General features: G+C 40.7%; 1 pseudogene; it reads left to right on the top strand.

Moving 5' to 3' along the window:
• Nucleotides 1-373: 373 nt before the first annotated feature.
• LOC145453529 (cytochrome P450 3A24-like) lies at nucleotides 374-2530 on the top strand (annotated as a pseudogene).
• The last annotated feature ends 5049 nt before the right edge of the window (nucleotides 2531-7579 follow it).

Here is a 7579-nt window from a genome sequence, read left to right as displayed (position 1 = left end):
GAAACACTGCTGTAAATAGATCTGCGTGATTTACTGACAAGACCCATGGTCTCAGCGGGTTATATTTGTAAAGGTCATTCAGTGTGAATGGGCTGGAGAACTGACATTGCATGAAACGGGTGCTGAGCTCTAAATATGATGTGGTCTCAAATTGAAGGTAAAAGTTTGCCTAAATTATGACAGCAGCCATTTTCCTCAGAGAGCCACCAACCATATTCGAACTGCGGTTAAAAGATTTACACCAGTATTCCTATTGCACTTCATTAATCTCCGACCTATCGATTTCAGTCGTCATTGATTTTTAAATATTTTGCGCATTTGCTGAATAATAACTGCTGACTGTTATTTGAAATTCCTTCATTCCAACAGTGTATATTATACGATCACTTGTCATAGTTATATCAAAATATCGTGTTCCATTCACGATGTTCTATTTGGAAACTACTTTGCTTCTAATGACCGTGGCCATTCTAATATGGTACCAGTTGAGACGTAAGTGGTCGGTTTTAAGGAGATGGTCTATACCCCACGATCCCCCGTCCATTGTCGGGCTTGGAAATCTACGGCGTATTTTCGGCACGTCGGACTCGAGTGGATACTACAATCAGTGCAAAAAGAAATACGGAAAGGTCTGAGGTTACTACATGCTTACCGATCCCAGAATCGTTGTTCACGGTACAGATATGCTCAAGCAAATTATGATTAAAGATTCGCACAATGCTGTCCCGATACGGGTTGACCCGACTAAGCTTGCCATAGAAGACATCATTACTTCGGGCGTACTTTCATCATCCGGCAAGCCCTGGAAGCGTATGCGATCAACGCTGTCTCCTGCTTTTTCGTTAGCTCCGCTAAGGGATATGAGCCCTATCATCGGTGAATGCATTGATACGCGATGCAGAATGTAGCCGATGAAGCGGCTATAGCGGCAAAGAGGTCAAGGTGTTGGATATTTTCGGAAAATTCTCGTTGGACGTCATTTGCGCTACTGCTTTAGAAACGCACGGGGTTGATGGGTCATCAGTATCACGAATCGGGGCTTTATTGGACAGCACGCCACCAAAAGCAGCTCATCTGGCTCTCGTTTGGTCATTGCCGAAGTTACGGAGTTTTGTACTCACGTTTCTCGCGAGTCGCCGGCGAAAATACATAGACTACTTGGTTGCGTTCTGTCAACGTGTTGCCAAGGAGAGAGATCAGTCAACCACTCCACGCCCGAGAGATCTCCTGCAACTTATGTTGGATTCTAGAGCAGTAGGTGACGTTATTGATGACGAATCAACCAAAGCCCTCACGGAGCATGAAGTCGCCGCCAACAGCATCACAATGCTTATCGCTGGTCGGATGACTGTCTCGCATTCCATAAATTATCTCGCGTACAATTTAGCGATGCACGGAGAGGTGCAGACAAAACTTCGACAAGAAATCGACCAATTTTATGCACAGCACAAGTGTCTCGACTGGCACGTGGTGAGCCAAATGAAATACTTAGAGATGTGCGTCTCGGAGAGTATGCGATTGAATCCAGCGTTCTTCCATACGTTTCGTACATCGACCAGATATATTGAAGTTGGAGGCCTCGTAGTATTGAAGGGCGCCACAATTGAAATCCCCATCCACGCATTATCGCGGGACCCCGATCTATGGGAAAGGCCGCTTGACTTCGACCCTGAAAGATTTAGGGACATGACCAAAGTGGACTCAATGGTATATCAGCCGTTCGGAAATGGTCCACGTGTGACACACGTCGTGTGTGCATCGGGCCGCGACTTGCGGTGATGGAAATGAAGTTATTTATAGCCAGATTACTACATAACTGTGTTCTGCTGCCATCAGAGTCCACGCCACCGTTACCATTAAGCCTTTCATTTGGTGATGGTGGTGCCGTGTTTCCAACACATCCGGTGATGTTGAGAATACACAGGCGAAGTCAATAAAAAATTGCGATTTTTAGCATTAGTATAATAAAAATATGTAATTGACTTTTCCATGTCAACATCAAGGCCTTGGATTTTTTACGTTGAGATGATTATTTTGTTGTCCTTGCGAAAGTGCGGCAAAATTAAATGTGGTCAGTGGATGAACATTCGACTCGTTAATCCTCTGATATCAAGGAATGCAAAGCGAGTCCAGTTTAACCAATCGTATGAGGTTGGATACAATGGCGTATAGCTAAGTTCCTGCAGTTTACTGCCCACTGGACGTCTTTTGCATTGATTGTATTCAAAATGAGGCTTGTTTTAAACTTAAAACTTTAAACTTAAAACCGCCAATACTAACCCAACTGTGGATTGAAATATAATATATTTCCGTTACAATTCTTCCTATCGTATTTCAAAACACAGACAGTAAATTTGCCGCTGAAGTATAAAAAGCAGCTTATATGGAGAACGAGTTTACTATCGTAATCAGGTGTAAACGTCCTTGCCACTCAAGTCTCCACTTGGCCGCGGATGCGGCGTCTTTGCTCTTTACACCAACATCATTCCCTGATGTTTTTGCGGAATGTCAATCATGTTGTCCCTTATTTTTCATAACGTGCCCGCCAATTCACATCTTGTTCCGCAGTTCAAACACCATTATGAGACACTATACCAGTAGTGAGGGTGAGGAACTTTGTTGCAGGCCAATCAAATTACGCCACGCCTACAGGACGCCCAAAACCACGTCACCCTAATTACCACGCCTATATGTCACCCATTGCCACACCCTGATATTCTAATGTTTTGTGAATTTCAATACCGATTTTCCATGTGTATTTAGCAATATGTATTGAATAACTTGCTTCCGAGAAATAAATAACATTCATTATACGTTAGATGATTAAATTCCGAGACTTTATAATAACTAGCTTTCGAAAAATAAATATAATTCAGATTATACATAAGTTTCGAAAACTATGAATTCGAAAACTATGATGTCTATGCAAGAATATATTCGCCAGATATTCTATTATGTGTATTTTCCTGGATATTCTATTATGTATATTTGGATTAGTGAACGTTAGATGTTTTCGGCTATATAACTTTACCAAATACCTATTGCTTTCAGACTATCTATGTTCACTTTTGTCCTTTCCTTTCATACACTCATAAACGATGAATGCAATATGTCAAAACGTAAACATTCAATTATAATATAGTTTATTGAGTTTTACTCAGTCACGCATTCCATGAAAGCATAGTAGAATTCGGAATCACACGCGATAGAAATTTCGAAAGTCGCTTCCGTGAGTTCCATTCTTGTATCCAGATATCAATAACCAGCTATTCAATGCGATTCTGAGCGCAGACAGATCGCGGTTTCGATTGCCGAGGTCTCCGCATTTCACGACCTAATATGAACGCGCACTACAGCTGAATAAGGCAAAGGATAATTTAATCAGCAATAAAACGCCAACGGACTAGCCGCAGGCGCACAATTCTCGGCGTTATAATTAAACAAACTTTTCGCTGCAGGTACGCGATTCCTCACTCGCAGTTACGAAGCGAAAGTCGATATTGCTTTGTGATAATTTTGATGTTGTTCCATACCGATTGGAAAGATAGCACACCTCATTTCGTAACTAACTACATAATTCCTAGTAACGTAGTAAGACGCATAACGGAATTTACGCAAAATCGGTATTGCTCTGCGATAATTTTGATCACTATGTTTTGATAATGACTTGCTTCCGAGAAATAAATAACATTCATTATACGTTAGATCAGGGGTCGCCAACTCAAAACGGGTCGCGGGCCACTTTTCAAATTTCGTAGCGGCCGCGGGCCGCATAAATTCAATATCGATATAAAGTGGGCAACCACGTTTTAAAACTCTACGTCAGTACAACGCTGTTCTACCTAACATAGGCAATAGGTATAGTGACCACAAAAAAGTAATATTTTATTAAAGGAATAAAAATACAACAAAGTATCACTGTCATCAATTTCATTTTATTTTAAACTGCGAGCTGTGCACGATACCTAGAAACGCTTTTTGGGACTAGTGAGATACGTAACTAGCTGAAAGAACATCCCCACTTGAAGCTTAATCTTGTTGGTAAACCCTAAGCCAGTTGTTCTCAAACCTTTTTTGATATGCCCCCCTATATGATACTGAAAAATTTCGCGCCCCCTTATCGTCATATCACAAAATGCATCCATAATGCTGGCTATCCGAACGGATAGTTTGATGGTATGGAAGGTTATGAATGTTGACGAGAGAATTCTATAATATGAATTCTTGATTGTACACAGAGCACTAGCTATAACTATAAATTCGAGGAATTTTTTTTTAGTTGAACGCAGCTCCACGGCTCCTTCAGATGCTTTCACGCCCCCATATGGGGGACGTACCCTCAGTTTTAGAACCACTTCCCTAAGCAGTTTTCTAGGCGTCTCGGTATTGTAAGTGTTTGGGCCATTGCACGTCAATTTCAGAATTTCAAAATGTTTTCTTAGCTTTCTTCCGAAATCTCAAATCATATCGCGGGCCGCAAAATATGACCTGGCGGGCCGCATGCGACCCGCGGGCCGCGTGTTGGTGACCCCTGCGTTAGATTATACTTTTCCTTGATATTCTATCATGCGTATTTAGGACAAATGCGACATCACTATGTTTACGACAGGTCTGATTTGAACACACTAATTTCGCGTATCACACCACAAACTGCGCAAGCCTTCAAAGTTGATAAGTAAACATTAAACAAGTATTTGCACTCCATCAGAATACTAAAGTAGCTTTTCGCGTATACGTACCTAATACTAAAGTGTTTATGATTTCAGATTGCTTCAACTTCATGACATTTTCAGTATTAAACAGAAATATAGACCTAGAATACTAACTTTTATTCGTAAATAGCTACTTCTACCTTAATTTAATGGATTTATCTGAGATCATTGCTTTACTTAATCTCTCCAAAATGTGCATTGTACAAGTACGTCACCATCGAAACTTTCTGGCTATAACTATTTGGCAGTATAATTACAGCAAATACTCGGGTACTAATTTTAAAGTAGCTTAGGTATCTAAATGAGCTCTGAGTCGCTGTTATCTCGCATCTGACCATGGAGTTAACACCGGTATTACCTTCGCTCACTGATGAAAAAGATGAAAGTTAATAAAGAAAGCAGATTTGTATGAAAACTCGTTAAATAGAAGTAAAAGTAGCCTAGAAACATAATTACTTACCGAAAAACGTTACGTAGAAGTGGGGTTAGTCTACGAACAGAACCAATTACTTACTTTGAAATCTCAACTTGTACATGTATTCGTACTTTACCTTTACACGGCGTTTTTGTATAATGAATACACTAAGTTTCTTAAAAATAAACAAAAAGCGCGAAAAATTACATTTTATCCCGGAACGCAGCAAAAAAATCGTATAAATTTTGTTAAGTAGATAGAAAACTACACTATTGAGATGCACTAAAGACTCTTACACTCTGGATTTTGTTCGGAATTTACGCAAAATCGGTATTGCTCTGCGATAATTTTGATCACTATGTTTTGATAATGACTTGCTTTCGAGAAATAAATAACATTCATTATACGTTAGATCAGTGGTTCCCAACATTTTTCGGTGGCCGGGCCAAATTTAGAATTTCAGAGTACGGTCGGGGCCGCACGAATACCAGGGCAATGAAAGGAGCCCAAAATAGTCACCAAAATATGAAAATTCGCATTGTTCCGATCATTCGCTTGACGCCATTGGCCATTGTGTTGCCGCGCTCCCGTTGTTCAGAACAATCAACCTTTGCTGGCTATTTCGGAGTATTTTTATTGCTCTGGCGAGATTTCAATCCGTATTTTTGGAATCAGTGCGACACCTCCTTTCGATAAACACCGTCATATCAAATTATTCGGACGCTTGGGTCGCGAGCAATAGGACTACCAATTATGCTGTTTTTTGGCGGCTAAGCAGTACGCATCTCGGCGTATTTAATCGTGAGTCACTTGTTGAACATCTATCCATAAATTAGCTATCAATACCCAGGGCTGTAACAGCACTTCGTCAGCCCCTTTCCCCCCAAAAAAAACGTTGCTCTTGGCCCCCTCGGGCTAGATGGCTGTTTACCGCTATTTACCATCTAAATCGGGTGTCCGTTTTAGGCAGCTACTCTCGACTAATCGCGTCAAGCGCGAAAATTTTTTATAATTCATGATTGAATCGGTCAATATAATCGGGAATTGAAAATATATTGGTATCAATTTTTATCCTCTCTCTCCTCACGTAATCAGATTGACCGGTTGAGCCGAGTGAGTTGTGTTTGAAAAGGTAGGACCACTCAATAATAATTAAACATCTTTGGGCGTATACCCGTTGGCAGAAACGAAACAGCACTTCGTCAGGCTCCTCAAAACACTTAGGTCTTGAGCTTCCATAGGGTGATAAACCGACCCCCAGTCCCGTTGTTCGCTTCTGCCACAAAATCAGGATCACCGTTTAGTGAGCCAGCGTGGAGCGCGAAAATTTTCGATAATTCAAAATAAAATAGGTCAATAAGATTTTCATATATAAGAATTTCATATATATTGCTATCAATTACTTGTCCTCTCTGCTCACGTAATTAGATTTACCGGTAGAGCTGAGTGAGGTGTCTTGGAAACTGTAGGGCCCGTAAATAATAATTAAACATATTCGGACCCGTTGGTACAACTTCGTTATATGATGTTATTTCGTGACCTCCAGTCTGCTATATCAAAAAATATAGAATCGCCCAAACGTACTAAACTAAAAGATGCACACGATTTCAAATTGGTAGTTCTTCACTGGCATATAACTCTTCCCTGCGGGATGGTGGCCTATTTGTCTCGTGAGGTTCAGATTGCCAAGTCATTTAGTCAGTCATTTAGGCACCTATGGTCAATTATACCTATATGTATTTTGTATATACATAACGAAGTTTCTGGTCAGCGTAAGGGCAGTCCTTTTCGGCCAAGGGTTTCTCGCTGTCGATCGTTCTGGCACACTTCTTGGAGTCGCATGTTATATGGCCTAAAACTTTATATGTCTTCGTGCGTCGTGACGCGGTAATGGCCAACGCCGATATGCCCACTTTTATAAATCTTGCGTATTTTATCTTGGTGGAAGAGTATCCAATAATGAAGGTACTTGGAAACTTGAAATCGCAGCGCAGCGCGAAAAATTTTGAAAAAGTTGCATAAAATTTAATAAAATACTCTGTAATTCATGCTAATTCACTAAATAATTTTGGGCCCCCTTCGAGCTCGTTCCCCTCGATTGGGGGACTTGGGGTGCGGCAGTTACGGTCCCGTCAATACCTATATCTATATCTATACGTACTGCTAGTTTAACTGGAAAGTTAGAGCACATTGCATTGAAACAGCAGTGACGTAATCTTAGCAGTCTACTCACAACTTTTCTACAATCCTTTATAATTGAAAACTCCAGACTCCAAGCCAAGCAAGAGTATTTTATGGATTTAATTTTTTTTTTTCATAAATCGATTTCTCAATATTTTTGTGGGGGCCGCAGAAAGGCTAGCTGGGGGCCGCGGTTGGGAATCACTGCGTTAGATGATACTTTTCCTTGATATTCTATCATGTATATTTAGGACTAATGCGACATCACTAT

The sequence above is a fragment of the Botryllus schlosseri genome, chromosome 13 (genome assembly GCF_051294905.1).
Source record: "Botryllus schlosseri isolate E-star chromosome 13, Bs_hap1, whole genome shotgun sequence".
Lineage (NCBI taxonomy): Eukaryota > Metazoa > Chordata > Ascidiacea > Stolidobranchia > Styelidae > Botryllus > Botryllus schlosseri.
Note: the sequence above shows the minus strand (reverse complement) of the source record. Positions and strands in the feature narration are given on the sequence as shown.